Below are 10,000 nucleotides of genomic sequence, written 5' to 3'. Positions count from 1 at the left end.
TTAAAAGTATAAGAATTCCAATGTGTGCTAAGCACTATTTGTGCCACAGATATGAGTGACACCACAAATATTGCAGCTTTTAGAGAGAAGACTTTATTTTCTAAGCAATCAGGCTCACAATTATTATTCAAATGCTGCGCTGTGGTTTGAGTGAGTGCGCACGCAATTACCGCCGAGTGTCAGTCATATATTCGTCAGTGTGTTTTGCGGAGTGCATTTGATGTCTCGTCCATTTGTCGGAAATAAGAAAAGAACAGCTCGCTCCATTAAGACGCCTGTTCGCCTAAACGAGCCGTTAATCAAAGTTTGAGGACGCGCATAAAAGAGCCGGCCGTAAACAGCACACCTGCTCCCGGGGACCCTTGGCAAATAACCCAGCCATGATTCCGGAGCGTAAAATGTGTCAGGCTTATTTGTAGTCCACTTATGATGACTTTACTGACCCTGGCCTGAGGTGCTTGCTTTTATTGCAGGTCGTCGTCTCAATCTAGAAGGTCACACTCTCTTGCTTGAAGTGTCATTTGAGAACGAAAATGAGAAAATAAATACTTTAGCAATGCAAATGTGGTTGGGAATCCGCTGTTGTCGATGGAATTGGCTTCTGTCAGATGATATTTAAAAGTGTATCGCTGCTTTTAAGTAGTTGTGAAACTTGTTTGGATGTTCTTGAGGTACAGTGCATGTGGAAAGTATCGATAGCGCTTCACTTTTTTCTGTGACAGCCTTATTCCAAAGTGTATTTAAATTGATTTATTTCCTCAACATTCTACACACAACCCCCCTTAATGACAATGAGAAAAAGAGTTTTTGATATTGATGCAAAATTTATTAAAAATAAAAAAAGCTGAAGAATCAGATGTACAGATGCCTTTGGCGTGAAGCTCTAAATTGAGCTCAGGTATGTTCTGTCTCCACTGATCATTCTTGAGATGTTTCAGCAGCGTCATTGGAGTTCAACTGTGGTCAATTCAGCTGACTGGACATGATTTGAAAAGGCATACACCTGTCTATATAAGGGCCCAGGGTTGACAGTGCATGTCAAAGCACAAACCAAGCATGAAGACAAGGGAATTGTCTGTAGATCTACGAGACAGGATTGTCTCAAGGCACAAGGCTGGGGAAGGTTACAGAAACATTTCTGCTGCTCTGAAAGTTCCACTGAGCACATCGGCCTCCATCATCCGTAAGTGGAAGATGTTTGGAACCAGCAGAACTCTTCCTAGAGCTGGCCGGCCATCTAAGCTGAGGGATCGAGGGAGAAAGAGCCAGGGAGGTGATCAATAACCTGATGGTCACTCTGTCTGAGCTCCAGTGTTCTTCTGTGGAGAGGGGAGAACCTTACAGAAGGACAACCATCTGTGCAGCAATCCACCAATCAGGCCTGTATGGTAGAGTGGCCAGACGGAAGACACTCCCCACCTGGAATTTGCCATCCAGGCAAGGCATCTGAAGGACTCTCAGACCATCAGAAACTAAACTCTCTGCTCTGAAGAGACTCAAATTAAACTCTTTAAAGTGAATGCCAGGCATTAAGTTTGGAAAAAAGCAGGCAACGCTCATCACCAGGCTAATAGGATCTATGTTTTCCAGCAGCAGGAACTGGAAGACTAGTCAGGATAGAGGGAAAGATGAATGCAGCAATGTACAGAGACATCCTGAATGAAGACCTGCTTCAGAGTGCTCTTGACCTCAGACTGGGGCGACGCTTCATCTTCCAGCAGGACAATGACCCAAAGCACACCGCCAACATATCAATGGAGTGGCTTTACAACAACTCGGTGAATGTCTTTGAGTGGCCCTGCCATAGCCAAGACCTAAATCCTATTGATCCTCTATGGATAGATCTGAAAATGTCTGTATAGCGTCGCATTATATCCAACCTGATAGAGTTTGAGAGATACTGCAAAGAGGAAATGGGCAAAAATTCCCAAAAACAGATGTGCCAAGCTTGTGGCATCATATTTAAGAGGACTTGAGGCTGTAATCGCTGCCAAAGGTGCATCAGCAAAGTATTGAAATTAAGCTGTGAATACTGATGTACATCTGATCTTTCAGCTTTTTTTGAATAAATTTGCAACAATTTCAAAAACTCTTTTTATTTCACTTTGTCATTATGGGGGATTGTGTGTAGAATGATGAGGAATAAATGAATTTAATCCATTCTGGAGTAAGGCTGTAGCATAAATAAATGTGGAAAAAGTGAAGCGCCTTCAATTCTTTCGGGATGCAATGTACAGTAGATTACGTTTTCAAAGTTCTTGGTTTTGAAAATATTACGTTTGTAAATTTGATTATTTAATAAACAGGTACGATTTTTAAAACAGAGCTCTAACGCTGTCCATAAAATAAAATGATTAGCACCAGTAATGATATTGATTTAGGAGCATTTCCTACTTGGCTCAGTCACAGTACACATGATGAGTGACCACTTGGCAGAAGCTTCAGATGAAGCCATCTATATTTGTCTTTTGCAGAAACACCCACAACACTCATTTTGGATGCCTCCCATATCTGACCCATTCATTTCAGCCTTTGTTTACAAGCTGATGAGTTCAATTAGATGCTTTTGATCGATGTGAGTTTGGAAATGGACAAAGTAGGTGTGCCTACGAGAACAGGGTTAAGAAGGCTTGTGTCTAGTATTTCCATATGCAGTTTTTCAGATTCCTTACACACACACACACACACACAAAATGTCATGGTCAGACGCTTGGCAAGTCTCATGCATGTTTAAAATGATGCATAAAACTTTATTCAAGATATAAAATAAGTCTCTGATGTCCCTAGACTGTGGTGAGAAGTTTCAGCTCAAAATACCAGACAAATAATGTTTTCTAACTCTCTGAAACTGACCCTGTCAGAGTTTGATTTTGGTGACTGTCGCTTTAAATTCAAATGCTCTTTTTAAAAGAGGGTGGAGCTACAAATGCCTGCATGTCAGCATAGCAGCAGATTCAAAATCAAGATTAATGTCCTGTGCTTATGAGGGAGAGATTATGCACACAATCTGAGCCCAAAAGACTCATATACTGACCCATAAAGGATTAGTTCACCTTTTGAGTCTTCGGGTTTTTGAGTCTTTCACATGAAAACATGTACGGAGATAACAAACACAAGGGCTGCGTCTGAAATCGTATACTTCCATAGAATATAGTATGCTTAAAACTGTATATGAGCCAATTAGTATGTCTGAACTCATAGAAATTGAAAAACAGTATGTGAGAAGTACCCAGATGACTTACTACTTCCAGCGAGACCTACTGAGTAGAAAGCGATTTCGAACGCAGCCAAGGATTTGAGAAATGAACAGATCTTATCTTATTCTGGCTATAAATGCATATGATTGGCTTCTGTGTTTCATGTGATGAATAAACTACTCAAAACTGAAGACTCGAGAGATGAGCGGGTCAAATCTTTTTCCAGCTCTGACTGCATATGATTGGCTTCTGTCTTTCACGTGATGAACGGACGACTCAAACCCATCAAAAGACTCAAAAAAGGAACTAATTATCTTCCCCTCTGTCACAAATGTTCACATGTGCAATTGAACAAATCACAACAAATTCTGATGAACGAATTGTTCAAGAATGACCCATCACTGACTATTAAACATTTATATATAATTTTTTTTATCCACACCAGGGAACTTATACCGCTTTTTTTCTCTGAAACTGTAGAGGGAACTGTCCATGGTGCTGATTCTGAGCAGTGCATTTAAGTGTATTTATTGTACATTTATTCATTCAATTTCTTGTCGGCTTAGTCCCTTTATTAATCCGGGGTCACCACAGCGGAATGAACCGCCAACTTATCCAGCAAGTTTTTTATGCAGCGGATGCCCTTCCAGCCGCATTCCATCTATGGGAAACATCCACACACACGTTCACATACACACTCACACACGACGGACAATTAGCTTATCCAATTCACCTGTACCACATGTCTTTGGACTGTGGGGGAAACCGGAGCACGACTGGAGGAAACCCACTCGAACGTAGGAAGAACATGCAAACTCCACACAGAAACGCCAACTGAGCCGAGGCTCGAACCAGCGACCCAGCGACCTTCTTGCTGTGAGGCGACAGCACTACCTACTGCACCACTGCCTCGCCTATTTATTGTACAGTATATCATTTTAAACGTCAATAAAAGTCACTTTGTTAAACTGTAGAGTTGACTTTTTGACATCAAGAAGCAGCAGAGCAGAGATCAAGATCCCATTATGCAATTCACAACTGTAAATAAACCCAAAACACACAAACTGTTCATTAACAGGCGGCAACGCAGTGGTGCAATAGGTAATGCAATCGCCTCACAGCAAGAAGGTTGCTGCTTCGATCCTCGGCTCAGTTTGCATGGAGTTTGCATGTTCTCCCTGCGTTCATGTGGGTTTCCTCCGGGTGCTCCGGTTTCCCCCACAGTCCAAAGACATGAAACACACAAAACACTGAAACTGTTCATGAACAGATATGTTTCCCAGGGATGGGTTGCGGCTGGAAGGGCATCCACTGCGTAAAAACCAACCCGGGCTCATTGTGGAAACGTAGCCCCGCGGACGTTTCTGCGGACCGCGATTTACGTCCCGGGAGGTACGTATTCGAGCGTTTTTTTGTTTTCGCGGATCCGCGAGAGGCCGCTGTGCGCGCTTTTTCACATCTCGTTCGCGCCCGCGCCGTTCTCGCACGAAAAGCCGCCGGATCAGAAAAAAGAAAAGCAAAAGCCCTCGTCTTCGATTTCGACCGCGTTTTCGGATTCCGTCGCGTTCTCGCCCTTATTTTTCGGATTCCGTTTTTCGTCTTACCTGATTTCCGGAACCTGCTGTTCCCCGGACTCGATCCCGGTCGTCGTCCACCGCGGCCGGCTCCGGCTCCTCCTCCGCTCTGCCGACGCAACGCTGTGAGCTAAGCGGACAAACTGATTGCATCGGGAAAGCCCTCCACTCGGAGGCGAGCCGTCGGCCGGCTAACGCGAAGAGGAGGGACGGAGCGGCGCCACACAGCCCCGCAGCCCCGCATCGTTCGCTCGAAAAAAACTAAACGCGGCCTTTACATACCTCCGGCCACGTAAATCGCGGTCTCCAGAAACTTCCGCGGGGCTACGTTTCCAGAATGAGCTTGGGTTAGTAAAAACGTGTTGGATGAGTTGGTGGTTCATTCCGCTGTGGCGACCCCAGATTAATAAAGGGACTAAGCCGAAAAGAAAATGAATGAATGAATGTTTTGCAGTGTACATGTAGCTGTCCGCGGTGCTGAATCTGAGCAGTGCAACTGGGCTTTTTTTTACTAAAATACTGCTCCAATTTGAGACCACATAGACTCATTTTTGAGGCAAAAGAGCTGAGCAGGTGTGACGGTGACACACTTTGATCCTGAAAAAAGAGAGAGGTGTATGAAGGGAAAGGTGTGAAGGGAACTGGTAGTCCTGCAGGCAGATGAGGGGTCATTTTGACCAGCTGTGGACTGGGCCGCATCTGGATGTGCATTTGGATGGAGATCACCTGTGGACTAAAGATGCTGTTTGGCAGATAGACGCTGAGCAGATTGTGCTGTACACTAATTAGAGGGAAAAAAAAGAAAGCACAGAGAATAGAAGAACAACAGCGTGTGCACTCACACACTCACACATCTGTTTTTTTGGCCAGATTGTGCTGTTTGTTTTGATCTTGACGACAGATTATGTTCTTATGCATGTAGTGCAAGTGCATAATATTCCTTTTTATACAAATGTTATATCATGTATGCTGCTTATATGATGTTTGTTTGAACTTAGGTGGTAGTTTATTAAAAAAATGACAATTTATTCACCTTCAGGTAGTTACGAGTGGCTTTCTTTTTCTGTTTATTACTAAATAAAAATGTTAGAAACCTGTAACCATTGGCATTAAATGTGTTCTATCATACATGCTGCATGTATGATGTTTATTTGAATTTAAAGGGATAATTCACCCAAAAAAAAGACGATAAACGAAATATAAAAACATTTATTCACCCTTATAAGAGCTTCCTTTTTGTTTTTTAACACAAAATAAGTTACTTTGAAAAATGTGAGAAATCTATTAGCATTGACTTCCGTTGTGTCACAATCAACAGTGATCTAGGAGTTGCTGGAGTGCTACAAGTTTTTCACAGAATTGGACTTCACATCCCATTATGCACCTCATACACACACCAGCTCCTGTTCTCTCCCTGATTACACACACACACACAGCCATAAACAAATCTTTGACTGATTATATCAACCCAAGCTCATTCTGGAAACGTAGCCCTGCGGACGTTTCCGGAGGTACGTAAGGCCGCGTTTTGTTTTTTTCGAGCGAACGCTGTGGGGCGGTGTGACGCCGCTCCTCCTCTTCGCACTCGCCGGCTGATGGCTCGGCTCTGTATGGAGGGCTTTCCCACTGCAACCAGTTTGTTCGCTTAGTTTGCAGCATTACGTCGGCGGAGCGGAGGCCCAGAGGAGGAGGAGCCGGCCGCGGGGACGACCGGGATCGGGTCCGGGGAAGAGCGGTTCCAGAAATCAGGTAAGATGAAAAACAGAATGCAAAAAATAAGGGCGAGAACGAGGCGGGATCCGAAAATGCGGTCGAAATCAAAGACGAGGGCTTTTGCTTTTTTTTTTTTTGGACAGTTTTTGCAAACCCTCGATTGGGTTTAGGGAAGGAGAGGGCGGCCTGGACGGCCGATCGGCCGGCCGCCTGGTCGATCGTTTAGTCGTTCAGCCAGTCAGTCCGACGGACGATCGCTCCACAGCGGCCTCCGGCTGCGTTTCACGCGAAAACAGCGCGGACGAGAGAGGCCCTCGAGAGGCGTTTGAGACGCAAAAAACTGCGCACAGTGTCCTTTCGCGGGTCCGCGAAAACAATAATTGCTTGAATACGTACCTCCCGGGACGTATTTCGCGGTCTGCAGAAACATCCGCGGGGCTACGTTTCCACAATGAGCCCGGGTTGGATTATATAGACTATATATTCACCTCTATCACACACACATTGCTGAGTCTTGTTTTATGTTTACCTGTAACACTGCGTTTTCTTTGTCTCCAGTTACTATGACCATTTATTTGAGGCTGCTTTGACACAATCTACATTGTAAAAGCGCTATACAAATAAAACTGAATTGAATTGAATTGAATTGTCTAGTCTTACCGTGCCTTTAGATCCTTGCCTTGTTTCTTTGTTTATCCTGTTTGCCACCTGCTCTGACCTCTGTTTGTGACCACGAATGCGCTTTTAGATTACTCTCATGATTCCGTTTGTTCCTGTTTGACCATTGCCTGCCTCACTAAGCTGTTAATAAACTGCGTTTGGACCCTATTGTCACCCGACTCCTAGTGTTACACATTGTAAGGAAAACAAATACTATGGAGATCAATGTACAGCCTTTATTAATCATAGTTCAATATTCACTAATACGTTATCAAAATACATGTTACATACAAATACATGCTTGTTAACATTTACTAATGCACCATGAGCAAACACTAAGAGCCAATGAAGGACTTTATTTCCATTAACTAACTTTAGCAAACATGAATAAGTGCTGTAATGAATGTGTTGTTCACCTTTTGTTCATGTTAATAAATACTGTAATATTAACAAGCAATTTTATTATGAAGTGTTACCAATTAGTTAAATCATTATTATCCTTAACTGTGTGTTTTTAATGTACAAACAGAATAAATATTGATGCTGTCAAAATATAATATTCAAACAAAGTACTGCTAGCGTGCTGTTTAGTGCACACACCAAGCAAATGCTGCAGTTTAATGGTTTGTTTGGTGTTCACGTGGGTTCAAATCAAGTATCAACTCACTGGCTGTTGGGGTAAACAGAGTAGAGCCTTTCCTCTGAAATGACTCCTGACTGAGTCTTTCAACCGCCAATAGAAGCCAGTGGTGTGTTTTGATTTTTGAGCCGCACCGCTGGGTCAATTCCTGCCAATGTCTGCATTCGATCGGTCGCTGAATGCTGGGAAAATGACGGAAATCAAGCATTCAAAGCCACAGAAAAGCCCAGCTCCATTGTGTCTCTCAGCACCTCGTATTCTCACAGCCGTCTGATCAGGGAAAACAGCTAGATTTATGGTTATTTTATTGCACGGATCTGTATTTTATTATCTCAGGGATTACTGCAGCTTTGCCAAAATCACATCATGGCCCATGGCCAGGGAATTGCTGAAGTGAGTTTTAGGGCTGTCAGTCATTAAGTGTGAGTCCCACTGCAATATGAAACATGCACAACATTCTCCATGACTTCTTCTCTTTTAAAAGATAAGTGAGTGCACTTTAAAGTGAGCATGTCATGTAAACATGTTGAGGATTTGCACACATGCAGTTGGTTTAGTGCTGGTGAAGTAATAATAATGTATATGTACAGTTGAATCTATATGTACTGAGTTTATTATTATTATTATTATTATTATTATTATTATTATTATTATTATTATTATTATTACTATTATTATTATTATTATTATTATTATTATTATTATTATTATTATTATTATTATTATTACTATTATGGTTATTATTATTATTATTATTATTATTATTATTATTATTATTATTATTGTTGTTGTTGTTGTTAATATTATTATTATTATTATTATTATTATTATTATTACTATTATGGTTATTATTATTATTATTATTATTATTATTATTATTATTATTATTATTACTATTATGGTTATTATTATTATTATTATTATTATTATTATTATTATTGTTGTTGTTGTTGTTGTTAATATTATTATTATTATTATTATTATTATTACTATTATTGTTATTATTAGTATTGTTATTATTATTATTATTATTATTATTATTATTATTATTATTATTGTTATTATTGTTAATATTATTAATATTATTAATAATATTATTATTATTATTATTATTACTATTATTGTTATTATTATTATTATTATTATTAGTATTATTATTATTATTATTGTTATTATTATTATTATTACTACTACTATTATTATTATTATTATTATTATTATTATTATTATTATTATTTTCAAATATTTCACCAAATGATGTTTAACAGATTCAGGAATTTTTTACACTATTCCCTATAATATTTTTTTCTTCTGGAAAAAGCCGTATTGTTTTATTTCGACTAAAATAAAAGCAGCTTTAAAAAAATAAATAAATAAATAAAAATAAAAATAAAAAAAAACATTTTAGTCTATATTATTAGCCTCCTTAAGCAATTTTAGTTTAAGGTTGTCTACAGAACAAACCACTGTTATACAATGACTTGCCTAATTACCCTAACTTTACCCTAACTACCCTAGTTAAGCCTTTAAATGTCACTACAGTTCTTAAAAAAAGTTCCTTCCATTAAACATACATTGGGGAAAACATTAATTGTTAATGTGATGCATTAACATGAGAGACACTGTTTAGTCCGATATACCCATATGTGATTCTTCTTTCAGTAATAATTGCACATTAGATTTTGACAGATGCATTAGGAATCAGCAGCGAGTATTGAGTGGTAAATTTTAAAGATGTCAGAGCAACTCAAAAAAATAAAATGAAATAAAGTATAAATACATCAATAAAATAAATGTATATTTGCATAAATGTTAGGCCACTTAATGCCACAAAAATAAAACCATGGAGTGATATAGACTCAATTGCGTCCAGTATAGGTGTAATCTCTCCAACATCCTATATATCCAAGCCTCCCGTCTGTCCTGCTGGCTTTAATATGAGTCTGTCAGCCAATAGCACTATACATGAGATCGCTGTAGGCCGCATGACAGAAGAAAAAAAAGAAATCGCCGGACAAGAGATGCTTTATTGAGTGGGTTTCTTGTTATTCTGAGCTCTCTGTGTCCAGCAGATGTCAACAACCTAAACAACTTAAAGAGTTTTCTTGCTCACTCTGGACTTGAAGACATTGAGGCACATTTTTTTTTTCCGTAAAGCTGTTTTGAAGCAGCACAGTCTGGGGAGAGCTGGAGAAAAGTTTAGCTGTCATCCTGGC

At 40.0% G+C, this 10,000-nt stretch overlaps 1 protein-coding gene across 5 annotated transcripts in view; it reads left to right on the top strand.

Moving 5' to 3' along the window:
- The window catches only part of astn2 (astrotactin 2), a 579,161-nt gene that overhangs the window by 273,938 nt on the left and 295,223 nt on the right, over positions 1-10,000 (top strand).

The sequence above is a fragment of the Danio rerio genome, chromosome 5, assembly GCF_052040795.2.
Source record: "Danio rerio strain M-AB ecotype USA chromosome 5, GRCz13ab, whole genome shotgun sequence".
NCBI classification, from domain to species: domain Eukaryota; kingdom Metazoa; phylum Chordata; class Actinopteri; order Cypriniformes; family Danionidae; genus Danio; species Danio rerio.
Note: the sequence above shows the minus strand (reverse complement) of the source record. Positions and strands in the feature narration are given on the sequence as shown.